General features: G+C 38.7%; 1 protein-coding gene across 17 annotated transcripts in view; it reads right to left on the bottom strand.

Annotated features, from left to right (window-relative positions):
* caska (calcium/calmodulin-dependent serine protein kinase a) overlaps positions 1 to 17334 on the bottom strand; it is a 198879-nt gene that overhangs the window by 180636 nt on the left and 909 nt on the right. The window lies entirely within an intron of this gene.

Genomic DNA, 17334 nt, shown 5'->3' with positions numbered 1-17334 from the left:
GTGAATCAATATTGCAGAATATGACGTGTTTCCACCTTCTACAGAGCCTCTGAACATCCAAAAGGGTCATATCTGATGACCCTGAAAAGATGAGAAACTGTATTTCACCTCAATTATTTACATGCATTGATAGGAATAGTGGATCAGAAGATATTAAACATTTTAGTTCAGTAGATGGTTTTGGTCGCCGGTGGACGTTTAGGTCTTTATGGGTTAACAAACAGAGGAATAGATGCAGCATAACGTTCAAGTCTTAGTATGAGTATTTATCCTGCTATATATATTTAGACAGCGTTTCATATACTATTCAGATATGAATCACTGTGAGACAATGATCATAAATCAGGCAAACGTACAGAAAGACACATCACAGTTTTCCCAGAGGGCTAAGACGCTCTGCATTCGCCAGGTTGGCTGCGCTTGGGAGGGGGTTTCGTAAAAAAAGGCAGCATCATGTATATTTTTACAAGCTAGAGTAGCCATTTTATAAATCATACACCAATTGCTTGTTCTATTTTTTATTATTTGGGGTATAACAATTAAAGGATCAAAGCTCATCATTTTTATCATTATAATTACAACATCAGCAAAAAAACCCAAAAAACTATAAATAAACAAGCGGTGCCAGGCACAACAAACCCCTCCCCTCGCACATATTGAAGCATATTATACACCCTTGTGTTGTGATAATATACTTGAAGTTGAAAAAATAAATGCACAGTATGTTTTCATGACTTTTTTCTGTTTTGATATTATTTACTTTTATTACTTAATTGTTTCAAGGTCATAGACTCTAACTTCCACCCCCAGAGCTCAAAATTTTAACCCACAGCAAGTTTAATCAGTTCATCAATGGCATTCATTTATTAAACAAGTTTGTTTGTTTTTGCCAGAATGAGTTCATTAGAAATGACACATTTTTCATGGATGCTTTTTTTTGGCAGAGTACCACAATGTTCAGTAAATGGTGGGGGAAAAAATTGAAAAAAATTTACCCAAAATATGAAAAAAATACATATTTAGCTTTATGCCAGATTGATGTATAACAATTGCCTCTATATGTGCCAAGTTTGAAGCAAATTGAAACAAAATTGATGTTTTTATAGACATTTGAAATTTCGCCTATTATAAATAAAGGGGAAAAAGAAAGATTTTAAAAAATTTATAACAAATTGTAAGTTAAACCTACTTTTCCCAAAATGTAATCAGATCTATTCTGGGTCGTTGGCAATCCATAAACCCAGTTTGGTATGAATGTAACCAATAGTTTTGCTGCTACAGTGTTAAAGAAAACAAACTGAACCAAAAACAATACTCCTTGCCTCCCCTTTGGGGCGGGGGGTAAGGGTAACAGTGTCAAAAATGCTGTCAAAAAGGCCAAAATGCCGTTTAACAGTTGTGAAAACCCTGAACTGAGATGCTTTTCATGCCAGGCTCCAGAATGCATCCTGGGTGATCTGATCAGTAGAGGTGAGCTCTAAGTAAATGGACAGAATACGCATGAGGATAAATATTGATCTGATTCCTCACACCACATTCAGAGATGGTCTGGTCCACACATTCTTCTAACACTGTGCAGATGAATGTGTCCTGGGTCATTATTATTTGGTACAGGTAAGGCTTATGGCCAAATCATGACAATTCTGCCCAAAACTACTTAGGACTTGTATTATTAGGTATTTTAAGAACAGTTTACTCAAATGTGCGTTAAATAAACAGAACACTGATTTCCCGTCTATGCTGAGCTATATTCCAAACCTGTGCATCAAAATAAGGAGCTTAATAAGGCCCTTGTTCACTCTGCTTATCCAGGAAGCAAATATAAATAAAATTGACCCCAAAGCATTCCAACTAAAATTAAATCAACAGAGAACTGCTTTCACTTTCATGTTCGGTGAACATCTGTGCATCTTTTATAAATCAGCTTACCCAGTACACATGACTTCTTTGAATCAATACAAGAGGCAGGTTGGCTGAGTGTGATCACTGTTTATCACTAGAAATGCAACGGCAGCTTACTATTTTCGAAGGGCCCATTATTGCCGTAAAAAACGTGTTCAGCACAAAAGCAATAATGAGAGATTGCATTAAATTATCATTTGTTCAAGTTTTCTCCAGGGGTGGCCATCAAAATATATGAGACTCGCTGAAAATGCACATACGGTCATAAAATATGGGTGCCTGTGAATGGGTTTGAACATGAACGTGACCTGTAAGTATAACTATGTGTACTTCAGTGAGCAACAGCCACACCGCACACCAGTTTATAGCTGTATAGAATATAGTGACGCAAATAGACAATGGTACACTGAAAGAATAACAATCACCTTCATATCACAAATATGCCAAATAAAATAAATGGCAGGTTTCACATGTGAAAATATATTTAGCCCTGAGGTTTCTTCAACATAACAGGTCTTGAGAGACCACAGTAAGGGTAGTAGAGTGTGATGCCCTCCAATTAACAGCCACTAAGTTTTAATGGGCTAATACCTTGTTAGATCCTGGAGGTTTTATAGGCAAGTAAATAACTACCTGCTGAATTAACAGACTGAAGCATCTGAGAGCACAAATACACAACAAACACTCCCTATGGGCTTAATAACCTCTGTTACTGATGGAAAACTGATTTTACTGACATGTAAATAAGAGTTATAGTTACTGAGGTTCATATTATGTTTTCTTCCTTTTTAGTCCTTATTAACTCAGCAATAATCCATTGAAAGATGGCACCAAAGTGACAATATCTATACAATACAGACAATAATGTCTATGTTAAATATAACAACACTATCCTATGTTATAAAGGCTGGGGGATAAAGGGCAATTATTGTGATGTAATTTAATAGTGCAATAATTACCACTGATTTTCTTTTGGGTTTATTTTCCATATATCCTAGTTGCTTTGGATGTTCTAACTCTAAATTTACAAAGTATTTGACAAGTGTTTATTGAGTTCTAACCATTAAGATCAGTCTAAAACCACCCTTATTCATTAGCTTTCACTCAGGCCTAAATATCAGCCTTAAAATAATCAATACAGACAGATATGAAATGTTGCAGCATTTAAATCTATTATCAACAGGCCCTACACTCCAATGAACTATTCAATCTATGGCAATCCATGAATATTAGATCATATTTGACCCTGGACCGACAAATGACCCATAATATGGATGTTCTTAGGTGTTCTAAGGTGTAACTCAACATGCCTGTTCATGTATGTGTTTAGCTTTTACTTGTAACTATACAAAACATCATAATCAAATTGCAAAAAAATGGTTTACCTTAATTCATATTAATAATTCAGTTATTTAGCAAAACCCCTTTCATAATGCACTGGCGATTAATAGCTAAAGTAGTAGCTGACAGGCCAGGATCTATGAATCCCACATCTACAGCACATCACTCAGTGTTAAAACTAATAAGATGCGGTCAGCATATAGATGTTCCAGGAAATATGGAGGCAAATTTAATCATTGTGCATTTTTAACACCAAAGCCGAAGTGCTTTTCTGAAGTGCTGCAGTGCGGGGATAAACACAACATCAGGTGAATGTTAAGACGGCTTTAAAAAGTCAGACCAAAAGCACTGGCTAGTTTTAAAGTTCAGAATTCATTTAAAAAATTGCTATGCAGCACAAAACTACAAAACTATTGTGCGGTGCCTCCACCTGTCTGGCCACACACACAGTGTAAGTAAATTTGTTCTTAATTGACCTACCTTAATAAATAGAGCTTAATTAAATTATGTTTTGCACATACCAATCAGATAAGAGTGTGGAATAGAGAATGTTTCAAGAGACAGAAAGGATAAAGAGGAAAATGGGCTGATATTTTACTATTATGGGTAATGAAAATCTGCGTGTGCTCTGATGGAGCTTTACACTCAGAGTGATAAAAATATCATCCATTATAGCAATATACCTGCAGGCATGCATGCCTGCTACAATTAACAATAGGCCTGCCACTAAGAAAGACAGCTTTAGGCAATGAACAGTTCCATTTCTATTCATCCTGCACATTTCAATACGCATTTTACAGTAACTAAGCAAGGCTACGTCTGGTAAGCCTCAGGCTGGGGGATATGGGCACAAAATGATATCTCCATACATTTTGGTAGAACAGTGGCAAATAATACATAGGCTCATATTTTTCTCCAGTAGATAAGAATTTCCATTGTAATTGCAGCATTTAAGATATTATGACTACAGAATGGAATGCAAACTAAATAAAGTGTGTAAATAAAAAACATAAATGACAGGCAGAAAGATTCTGGAAACCTTACATTAAAGTAAAAAAAAAAACAGCCAAGGTTTGCCTTAAATCAGTGTTTCTCAACCTTTTTTGAAAACAGGCCCACTAACGGCATCATGAGCCTCCTGCCACCCCCCCAACCCCAAAAAAATTTGGAACCAGTCCGTGGGGGGGTGGACGTTATTACCTCCGCCAAGGAGGTTATGTTTTTGCCTGGGTCTGTCTGTCTGTCTGTCTGTCTGTCTGTTCGTTAGTGTGCAACATAACTCAAAAAGCTATGGACAGATTTGGATGAAATTTTCAGGGTTTGTTGGAAATGGGATAAGGAAGAAATGATTAAATTTTGGTGGTGATCGGGGGTGGGGGGGCCCACGGGGGGGCCACTGATCAGCCTTGGCGGAGGTCTGCGCTCTCCAAGTGCTTCTAGTTCTAAAAGTGACTCAACAAACCTGTATGTGGAGGACATGGTGGGTCATAGAGCTCTGTAGATAAAGTCCCCTTCACCTCATCATCCCCCCCCCCCCCCGAAAACTAATTTGTGCCCCGGGGGGTGGACAGATATGCCTCTAGTATGTGAAAGCGTGTACCTCTGTTGTATGTTGAAACTTACATGGGATCTTTACGTGGGGGTACCACCCCCGTTTACAAACACTGTAATAGTCCACCCCTTGCATTTCGACATGGGGGGAATCTGCTGCATCTCCTTTGTACTAATAGCCAGGGAGTTGGGATTTTTTTTCCCCCTACCATCCTGTGCTCGCACCCCCTCAGTTGAGAACTACTGCCTTCAAGGATTTGTTTCCTTTCTGTTCCTACCTGGCCCACATTCATAGACTTATTCAGAAATAGTTGAATTTTTGATTTAAAGAAGGATCCATTTTATGATGCCATTTATTGATCTTCTCCGATTATCTAAACCTCCAGATGCTGCTACAGCAGCAGCTGAACTCACCCCCATGTGACACCACCTTGCACCAGTAATTTTTCCTAAAAATCACATCAAAGCTCTTATGCAATTTTATCAACTTAGGCTATATATTATCATGCATATAATACTTAAATAGTGCCTTTAATAAGTATCCAGCTGCATATAAAGACCAAACATGACCTTTGACCTGAACTCATTTGAATATCATGTTGGAAAATACAGCAAAATCATTAGGTTTGACTTTTAAAATCTAAAATAACATTCTTGGTCACCTTGTAGATTCTGTAGCTTGAAATATATTAAACATACCTATATTTATGCATAAAATACATCAAGCTTTAGAATCTACGAGGAGGGCAAGATGTTCAATTTTAAGGCAAACTAAGAAGGTTTAAAAATTATACATTACATGCAGAAGTGAATGAAACATCCCACCTGATCACCTAAACATGTCTTATTTACAAATGTTTGTTGATATTATGATCATAAGTATTTGCTGCTTTAATGGAACTCCTTTCCAGTTCAGTAAATTATGTCGCTATTAATCCAAAAGAGTTACAGACTTAGTGTTACAGACAATATCACACCAAAAGGGATCCATTTTGGAGATGCTTGATATTGCTGTTTTGCTTCAGCAACTGAGTCGTGCATCACTGAACGTGGCCCACAATGATTTTCTAGACATAATTATGCATTTGACTGAGCCAGACACACCTATATTTAAAATAAATCCAAAGTGGGCAAAACAGATAGGATACCAGAACATGTCCTTATTGTACACAACCTCATCATCTCTGATCTGTGTAATTGCTGTAACAAAACACATAATGCAAACAACAGGTTGAATCTGTGAGGGGAGACAAAAAAAAATTAGACTGATGCCAGCGACTTAAAAACAAATCTGACCAATTGCATCTGATATCGGCGTAGTCACTCACTACATCCCACACAGATCAAACCACAATCCACTTTCTCAGCCCTGGGTAAGCCTCAAGGACCCCTCTTAGGTCCAGTTCTAATTTTCTGCTTCTCTGAAAAACAACTACATTTAAATGCCGGATGTTTTTATCTGTCTGTTGAAAGGCAAAACAGAGACTAAATAACCCGTTCACACCTGCTGTTACCATGTGTCTGAGATGGAAGTGTTAACACCAGATGTGAATGGACCCGAGATGGACCCAAGATGCACTTAAGTCACACTGAGATCTGACCCCTCAGGCCTCAATCAGGGATATCTGGGCCACATTCTTTTAGCGCTGTGAACATGAATGTACCCTGGGCCACACACACATGTCCCCTCCATCAGCAAAGTACATACTCATTCACTGAACAATGATCTGAGAGAAACACAAGTGCACCAATCTTCTTATTTCTGGCTGAAAACAACATCAAATTTGGTCTTTACATGAGGGAAATGATGTACATGTTTATGTGCGTATATAGCAGCTAAGTGAGATCTGATCACAAGTGGTCACTCGAGATTCATGTGGAGATGCATTCTTATGCCAGGTCTGAACAGGGTTTATCCTGTTATCACAACCACAGGGGCATTTGAAATGAAAGGTTGCAACACCCACCTTTTTAACTCTCCTCTTGCCACAGAAATAACTGGACTGACTGTCATTGGAAGCATGTCGCTCCCAATGACAGTCATTAAATCTAAACTGGACTTCAAACAGTTCACCTCAAACTTGGGTGAAGCGAAAAGGTTTCTTCACAAAACAGCAGTAAGACGTTAATCCATATGGGCTGAAGGTATGAATTATGTAAAAGTCTAAAAAAAAAAAAAAAAGGCTTGAAAAGAAAATGGCTTTTCCCTCTGTGTTGCATGGTGGGCGTTGTTTTTCCAGGAGGCCCCTGCTGTAACCCAGGTGACAGTGTGTGCTTTGGCATGGAGAATGGAAATGGTTTTAGACTGAAAAGGCCTCAACTGAACATCAGCAGGACAAAGAAAATAAAGTAAAAAATAAAAGACAAAAATAGCTCTAAAATGGATTAGTTGAATTAATGACATTTGGCAAATCAGCCCCACATGGAACATATTATTACTTATTCTTTGCAAAGACTCTCTTAACACAACAGTCTTCTTTGCACCGACTCTTTGTGGAAATGTTAAGTGTTTTTACTATTGTTGTTTTTAAGTTTTTTTTTTTAAAGTTTGTGGATACTGCTGGAACCTATAAATTTCCCTCTGGGATGAATAAAGTATCTCTCTCTCTCTCTCTATCTATCTCTCTATCTCTCTATCTATCTATCTATCTATCTATCCATCCATCCATCCATCCATCCATCCATCCATCCATCCATCTATTAAAAAACAAGAAAGGCACTCGGACAGCGCAGACCTCCGCCAAGACAGATCTGTTGTGTGTGTGTGTGTGTGTCCCGATCACCACCAAAATTTAAGTATTTCTTCCTTGTGCCAACATTTCCTGAAAATTTCATGAAAATCCATCCATATTTTTTTGAGTTATCCTGCTAACAAACAAACAAACACACAAACAAACACGCAAACACACAAAGCAAAGGATCACAATACCTCCTGGCAGAGGTAACTAGAAAAGCACTCAGACAGCGCAGACCTCCACCAAGGCAGATCAGTCCCCCCACCCCCCCATCACCACCAAAATTTAATCACTTGTTCCTTGTGCCAGAATCAACATTTCCTGAAAATTTCATGAAAATGCATCCATAACTTTCTGAGTTATCTTGCTAAAAGACAGACAAACAGACAGACAGTCAAACCCTGATAAAAACATACCCTCCACCATTTCACTTGGCAGAGGTTAAAAAAAAAAACACAGTCTAAAAAGAAGACAGTGATTTGGTCTGTAGTGTTTTCCCATCATGCATTGTATTTGTTGTGTGTTTTTGTAAACCCTATGGATGTCATATGTGTTGGGCACCACTTATATGTGTGCCTGTGTTACAATCCTATTGTTCAGACTAATTATACACACATGACATCTCTGCAGGGAAGCGTTTAGACACACAGTGGGTCAGCTGAAAACGAATTCATTAATTATACATTAATGATGGTAGTGTATCAGCTTGTTAGCCAACAGAAACCTGCTGTGACCACAAACTCCATTCCTCACTCTGAGACACACTTGCTTACACATAAAAAAACAATGCACAGAACTGGTGAATAAGCCTCGTTTGTCTGCTTTGCTTCCATGTTCTTCATGAGAAGTTGCTTCTAGCTCAGAGCAGCTATGACAAAAACAGACGATGGTGAAAATCTGGGCTCCTCTTTGGTCATGGTAGAAAAAAAAAAGCAAAGCAAAACCTACAGAATTTGACAGTAAAATAAAAACACTCAAGGATAAAATTTTGAATTACGCTTCTAAGATTACAGCTTTTGAGCCTCTTTCTTTCTCCTAAAGCTGTTATGTAAGCTTCTGAAGCCAAGCAAATTAAGTAACTCCACAGAAAGCTCAGTTCCTTAAAGAAGACATCTCAAACGTGTGTAAAACTGTTGTGAAATGGACAGAGTTTATTACCCCGCCCCCGAAGGAGAGGCAAGGGGTATTATTTTTGGTTTGGTTTCTTTGTTAACACTCTAGCAGCAAAACTATTGGTTGAATTCATACAAAATTTGGTTTATAGATTACCAGTGACCAAGGACAGATGTCACTACATTTTGGGAAAAGTAGGTCAAAATTTTAAATTTTTATTAATTTTTTAAACCCCCCCCCCCCCCCTCCATTTACTTCTAATGGGCGAAATTTCACAGCAAAACTACTTGTTAAATTCATACCCAATTGATGTTATAGATCACCAGTGACCCTGAATGGATCTCATTAAATCTTGGGAACAGCAGGTCAAAGTTCAATTTTTTTATGAATTTCTAAAATCTTCCCATTTCCTTATAATGGATAATAATACAATAAAAATATGTGCGAGGGCCAGGGTTTGTTGTGTCTGGCACCACTTGTTTTTGATATGTATAGCAATTTTGTATTTTGTGAAGGCTAATTCAGAATTTATTTTGATATGTATAAGACTTGTTAAGTTTGCTTATGGGTGCTGACATGGGAATTTATGGTCAGTAAAAAGATAGGGTGAGGGGGTGGGAGTGGGAGTGTATAAGTTGAAATTTATCCTCCTTTTCGAATATGTTTTCTTTTTTCATACAGATTTTCCTTGTATTGGTTTTAAATGTTGATACTAGAAATAAACAATCGATCAATCAACCTCCATGTTAACACAAAAGGCTGTTGTCACTTGTAAATTGGTCACAGGTTCCAGAAACTGGAAGAATTTTCATATCAAATTCCAGCCATGCCTGAGGAAAGACACAACAAACTTATCTATGGTACGGCTTAAAGAGTATGTTTTCTGGTAAAAGCTACTTTTGCTTAGATAAGTGAAAATATTTACCTAATCAAACAATGATAGAACTGATAATATCAAACGGAATTCCCTTCCCTCTTCATCAGCATGATAGATTACTTCATTAGAGAGAAGCGTAGGTATCACGTATGCTTTTTCTCCCTGCTATGTAAACAGAAGATGGAAATGAAGAACGTGAGAGGAGGTCCCAGGATAACAGCTCTGTTTACACTGCTCTCACTGCAGCGGTGCCTTGCATACACAACAGCTTTAGATTGTTTTTAAGAAAAACAAAACAAAAAACAAAACATAATACTTGGTCTAAAGGGAACCAATGATTGGCACAGTCTATAAAAGAAAGAATAATGATAATGCACAGAACACCACTCATACTACAAAGGAATGACAACTATGTTAATAAATATCAGTAAGTGATACTGATTGGGCTACCATCATGGATAAAACTGTATCTAAAAGGCAGGTTTCCATCCAAATCTATCACAAATTTTTAACAGAATTTTCTGAAAATCAGTAAAATACCACATATGGAATGTTGGTTCCCAATCCTCATGGTCGCTACAGTTTTAAAATGTGCCATTTAGATGCAGTTTTTCATTCAGTAATATACTACCTGGGTTGTTGGTTGAGCAACTCAATGCAAGAGATGTATTGACAAAAACCTGAAGTTGACTAACAGCTTGCGCCCTGAATCGAACCAAACCGCTGGTCTGGATCATGTGGCGTTGCTTCAAAGTCTTACATGGTTTGTCAAAGCCTTTTCACAACATTCTGTGCTGCAGCTCTTTAAAACATGGTGAGCTTGTGTTGAGTAGGGCCGACTGAGTTAACTAATGACATGACATTCAGGGCTTTAAAATCAAAAGGTGCAAAAGAAAGGTGCCTTTTGAGAAGTAATAACAGGCAACAATTTTAACGGGAGAAAACTGGCTTTTGAAAGACAAGTCTCCAAATGCAGCATTTACACTTTTCACTGCACATTAAGAACAGCCAGGGTCTGCTAGCGGTGTTTTCTCCAGCTTGATGAGGATGGATAAATATTTTAGTGGTTGAGTGTGAGATCTCTCTGCTATATCATTTATGTGAAATTGTGCGTGCCAGAACCAGCCTTTCAGCAGATTTTCACCCCCTAACACACAGGGTAAGCTCATGCAGTACACACAGCGCGGGCAAATGCCCCAGAGGCAGCGTCACGTGGGTTCCCCCTCAAGGCCTCGGACCTGATTCAGTCACAACAGTTATGCCAATGTTGATGAATTATGACATAAAAATGTGCATTTCTTAATTGTATATTATATAGCAACTGCTTCGGACTCCTAATTAAAATAGATTTATGAGGGTGGAGTCAAAAAGAATGTATTTAAGAAACAGCAGGGCAGGAAATGCAACCACTTGGCGAACGCAAAATGATCCATATAGTGTGAAAAATAGTTTTTCAAGATAAGAGTCAGTGAACACAGCGGCTATTATGTTCGGTGATGGGCAGTAACGCAGGACTCAACACACTTAGGTGTTGATAATGTGCACGCAGTAGCATTTAATCTACTAAATACATCAATCAGACCCAGCGGTGCCTCAGCCTGGATGTAAGGCTGTGTGTCACAATGACATAGTGAGATGACAGAACAATGTCAGTTGTTTCATATTAAGCTGTCTTTTTATTTCATTGTGACACAAATCACACTCTTTCCGGCATTATTTGTCATCATTTGGATGACACTCACTGATGCAGATGCAAACAGCAAGTGAAGGTGACAGAACGGTGTAGATCTGAACAGAGAGAATCCAAGCTGAGACAGAATAAGGTTTGGAAATGAAAAGAAATCTGCAGACTGGTCGAACACCAATATCACCTATTACCATCTATGCAGTAATGTTTCAGATTCTGTTACTCAATTAAAAAACTATCAGACAACCAAGAATCAAAAGAAAACAATCACATTACTTAGTAAGTTACATAAAGGTAAGAAGTGCCACTATCTATGCCAAGCATGAGGCAGTAAAGACAAGCCTTTCCTACCAACCACCACAAACAAATCAAGCCTACAGGCCAGTTATGATCCAGCTGAGTGCTCCACGTTTTAGCACGAACAGACTTTGAAATGCCAGAACAGAGCTGAAAAATGCAGCGCTGAAATGGCAACCTAATAGATATTTTACTCCCTGTGTATCAGAGCGATGCCAGTTCAGTCCATGAGGTGAGTGGGATCATAACAAACACACATGCACATGAAAAGCTGCGAGGCTTTTATTCCCTGTCGCCTCCTGAAAAGGGACAAAATAGACCACGCAACTGACACATCCAACACATAAGCATGCACTCACATGCGCACACTTCCGTTGCCCATGAGTTATAATGACATTCAGGTTTTGTACAGCACCCCCGAGTCTCCTCCTAGGCCATGAGGTATGCAAATGGGGGATAATTCATTCTATTCACAGTGGAGCGGCTGAGCTCTACAGCAATGTATGTTATAGGACATTATCCAAAGTTAAATCCACAGTCTGTCCAAATGTTCAGCACAGGGAGGTCATTGATCCATTCATTTTGGTAATATTAGGCCCCATATTTGGCTCCATTAACAGAGGAGACGACAGTATACTGAGACGGGCACTATGGTTGCAGTATAGCCTCTCAATGGCCTATGACTGAATCAATATTGTTAACATCGTCTAGACTGCACTCTAATGTTATAACCTTTCCATCATTACATTTACCTGCATCAGAACCAAAGTGGCCTGGGACTCTGTGCATGTTTGGTCTAATCCACTGAAATTAGCATTTGCTGTTGTCACTAAGTATTAACTGCAATACAGTTTTAAGCTGCAAGGACTGCAAAAAACAAAGGCGAACAGAGGCTTTCTTTATGCAGAGCGCTATGTTTTGTCCCCTACTGTGAGAAACAGAGGCACATGCACAACTCTTTACCAAGGGTGAACTACAAAAGAGCATGGCCTAAAGGCAGGGGATGTCTCTTAATGTGTGAGTCAAACTAATGGACTGCTTCCTTCTACAGTGCCCCTGACCTCTCTTGCTCCCTCACTCCTCCCTTACTCATCCCATCACCACTGCAAGCTCTTTTTGCCTTCGTCCTAACATATCTATTTACTCCCTCCCACCCTCACTCCATTTTGTTGTATTCCTTTTGCCTCGGGATGCAGAAGCACAGGAGCAGGCCTGATCAATCTGACAGCAACAACACTGATGTACACAACTTACACATATTCAAACATACATGTGGATAAAGAGGAGGGGGGGATTGTTCGAGGTTGTTGCTCAAAAATTCAAGCATCGTATAAAGATATATCTGCGCAAATAAGCACCTTCACCTACAGCATGACATGCACAGAGAGCAGTGTTTAACACACTGCTTTCCAAGTACTGTTCAGTATGACCTATATATAGGCTTGTATGGCACACGAGTCCAACCCAAAAGAACACACACATACACACACACTCATGCCTGAGAGAGACCTGGGGCCGGAGGCTTTTAAAGTACTGTTTTTTCTGACTGCTGTGTTGTCATTTGGTTGGGTTTCCCTCCGGTTAATCCACTCTCTTCTTGGATCAAAACCCACTATTGCTACTTCAGTGCAGTCCCAAAAGGAAGCGGTGTCTGCAGCAGCTCTATACACACGGAGAACAGCAGGTCAGCTGATAAAAGATCGCTCTCTCTCCTGCAAAGTGCAAATCAATAGCTCTTTTTAAAATTTTTATATATGATCTTTTTTTTTTTTTTTTTTTTGCTTTTTTCCGACACAAACCCCTGAAAAATGAACAAACAAGCAAGAGAGGGTGGTATAAAATAAAACAAATCAGTGCCAGCTCACAGACAAAGCGTGTATATGCCTGCCATTGACTGAGATGTCCACAAGTGACTGAAGATCAGAAATAGACCAAGAGGTGAAAAAAGACCCAAGATGGAGGGTACAAAACCAAAATCCTGGTGGATTGTAGCATTGTACAATACAGTCAAATACAATAGGCTCCCCAGGTGACTTCTGTCCTTCCTAATGCTTTCAATAAAGGGTTCAGGAACTTAGCGTGGGCACTGGGCTAAGTGTACCGAATTCCTTCAAGGTGCAGACAAAAGACTATCACTATCATTTAGCCACTTTTATAAAAGGGATGGGATTTTCACTCTTGCAGGATAACCCTACCATTATACCAAATGGAGACCTTGCTGTAATACTGAGGGGAGAGTCAAACAGTAGTTAGAGCAACCCACTATCACAGAGAGACTGTTGGGGGTAATCATAAGCCACTAAACTGCCATTAAGAAGACCCCTCATCGTACCAGCTTTACTTCTTTATATCAAGTCATTTACATTTAAAGACGCAGGGGTGTGAAACAGCGTTGGAATTTAGTAGGATTTACATGTGTCCACACCAGAGTTGTTTTCTAAACAGTAATGCTGTTTGATTTTGTCCTTTGCTCAGAGAAGATTCCAGACTTTGCTGACTTCACAGTTGGCAGACACTTAACAACAGCATCTCATGTCCTTAGCCAAGTGTTTCTTACCTAAGATTTTTAAGTTTGCATGGAAAATACGTCAAACAGTCTGACGTACGGTACACTTGTCCCACAAGTGGATTTTCTGCCAAAATCAGTTTGTACTGGACAGTTAATACATGTCCACAGTTGTCTTTATCTTAATTAATCTGTCATGACATGGACAACACAAATAGAGCAAGCCTGTAGTAAAGGGTATGTCTTTGTAAAACTTTAATGTGTCTTGTAAATAATCCAAATTTTTGGTTGATATTAGTAAACTAGATGGTAAAAAACATAGTATACATCTAAAAAAAAAAAGGAAAAAAAGATCTCTTTCGCAGTAATACATATAGTCCGTCGAACCCTATTTACATTTCAATATCTTTCAAGGTAATCAATCGTTGGCGGACAATTACTGACAGTACCTTTTACACAGATGTCAATTCATCTCTGAGTATCTCCAATGCCAGTTTACAAGCAGAACAACAATGGCCTCCCATTCCATGTTTGTACCTTTAATACTAAAAGGCGAGTCGGAGTAAAGACACAACATTCTTGCCTCAAAGAGCCAGTGTGAAAGCATCTGTAGACAATCTGTCGAATACAATGACTAAGGCTGTGATTCAGAGAACTCAAGTGCTTGTGTGTGGCTGATTTTACAGTGTTGTTCCCAAACACATACTTTAACACATCTGCTTATCGTGTATATCAAACTGTGATTTGGTATGTGTACATATTTATGCACGGTTGTGGTAAGGTGAGTGTTTATACATGGCTGTGGTAAGGCAAGGAGCCAACGCAGGGGGATTTCTTTAGGTCTGTGCCTGTGTGCTTGAATGAAAGATGAAGAAATTGTCTATGACTGTGTGGGATAAAACGCGTACACACTGTTTTTCAGGCTTGCTTAAACATGTTCAACACAGCGCAGGTCTTATCACCCCGTCAAACAGTCAACATCTCTGTGACACTGCAGACGTCCCATAACTAGTCAGCCTGCTATGACTGACTGACTACGTCTGTCAGGCCTGCCAAGCTCCTAATTCACATGGAGCTTATGTTTGGATGCCCAATGAAGTGCTTCATTCAAGAGCAGCACTTTGAAAGAAATGTCGGTAAGAAGGAGAAGAAGCAGTTTTCCTTCAGCAGATTTTCTCCAGCGATCTCCATTCAACGCGACAGCTAAAGTGACGGTGTTTCTTCAGCATTTACTGCTTCCCTTATCAAGTTGCTCGATTTCTTTAAGCAAATTCACGTCGGAAAATCCCAGGTGTGGTTGGCACAGGTAGTCACCAGCGGAACAAAGGTGAAAGCAAGAACACAAAGGGCTGATGACTGGAGAGGATTGGAGGTTGGCCTTTGTCAAGTGATCCTGCTACCATTCTGTGATCAGCTCTGGTTGGTAGTCATCCAAAAAGGGTTCACAGCCATATTTACTTTCACACGGGTTAGCTTAACAAGTCAACTGTCAAAACACCGCCTTGAGAGAAAGGTATCTAGCAGCAACATATCACCATTTAACCTTAATCATTTTTTTAATCATTTTTCCCATGTTGTCAACACATATTAGGAAGTAGGATTTATTGTTTTATAATACAAGATCTAAGATTATTTTACCCAAACTTAAGTGAGTTTTTATTAAATTATCTGTTTTTTAGTCAAGTTGCTCAAGGTTGATCAAAATGTAAACAGCATACCTGCAGTGGAAAGGTAGGTTTTATGCAGGAATATGATTATTCAATTGACTTTTGGTAAATTTTTCCAGCTGGTAGACCACAGGTGTCAAACATATGGCCCGGGGGCCAAATCCGGCCCGCCAAAGGGTCCAATCCGGCCCGTCGGATGAATTTGTGAAATGCAAAAATTACACTGAAGATATTAACAATCCTTTTAGTTCAGGTTCCACATTCAGACCAATTCAATCTCAAGTGGGCAGGACGAGTCAAATACTATCATAATAACATATTAATAATGACAACTTCAAATTTTCTCTTTGTAAATGTAAATATTTTCATGTATTTACACTAAAACAAAGTATAATTTTGTAAAAAAAAAAATAAAAAATTGTGAATAACCTGAACAAATATGAACAACCTGAAATGTCTGAAGAGCAGTAAGTACAATTTTAACAATATTCTACCTGTTATTAAATGTTTTGTGTATTTGTAGAGCCACTGTGATCTGTAAGTTATAATGTACATGTTTCAATGATAAACTGAGGCATTATATTGTTAAAATTACACTTATTTTTTCTGTTTGTTCATGTTATTCACATCTTTTGAAAAGATAGTTTGCAGATGTAAACCTTTTCATAATGTAAATTTACTTTTTTCGCTCCAAAACATTGAGAAAAGTTTGGAGTTGACATTATTTCTATATTATTATGTCATTATTTTACTAGTTCGGCCCACTACAGATCAAATTTAGTTGAATGTGGCCCCTGAACTAAAATGAGTTTGACACCCCTGTGGTAGACAGTATCAGGTTTAAGACTGACATTTGTTGACTTTAACACAGAAGAGCTGGACTCACAATGATTAAAGATAAAAAAAAAAAAAAGTATGAATTAAAAGATGAATAAGGTGTTATTTTAAGACTTGAATGACCAGTCGATACCACAGAGCCATGAGTATAAACATGATGTAGGGATACAGGATAAATTACAAAACTATCTTTCTGAAGTAGGAGAAGGTTTCATGGAAAGTCTTATTCTGATCTCAAATCTTATGAGCAAAAAAAAGCATAGGAAATAGTTTGTGTAGTAAACAGGGGTGTGTATGTGGGGTTTATGTAAGGCTCTGCTTCCATGAGGGATACCCACTGCTAGGGGTGAATGTTAGGACCTCTATTTTCCAAATCCATCCAGAGACATACCCTACTATCATCTTACTCTGGGAGTGAATATCATTCCAAGTGGCCTGGATGAGACCTCCAAATGCTAACCATGTCCAGATGTGCTATGTGCATGACTCATGTTGGTTTGTGCCCTGCCCTTTAATCTCTGCAGCAAGTTGCCAACTGCCACTAGGTCAAAGCGCACACATTGTACCAAGTCCAGTAGGTCTGAACAACTGTAAAAACACAAAAACACGCAAAAGGATGACGAATGCATGCATGCACAGTAAAACTCTATCTCATCTAATGCTGCGCGTGGATGCACTCACTCATAAAAAAAAAAAAAAAAAAAAAAACTAAAAACACGCATGTTGCAGATATTAAAAACAGAATTAAAGGGTATAAACTGTAGAAGGTGTCAACGTATGTACAGCCACAGACACGCCATTAGTTAAGACGCAAATATCCC

Source organism: Sphaeramia orbicularis, chromosome 21 (assembly GCF_902148855.1).
Source record: "Sphaeramia orbicularis chromosome 21, fSphaOr1.1, whole genome shotgun sequence".
NCBI classification, from domain to species: domain Eukaryota; kingdom Metazoa; phylum Chordata; class Actinopteri; order Kurtiformes; family Apogonidae; genus Sphaeramia; species Sphaeramia orbicularis.
Note: the sequence above shows the minus strand (reverse complement) of the source record. Positions and strands in the feature narration are given on the sequence as shown.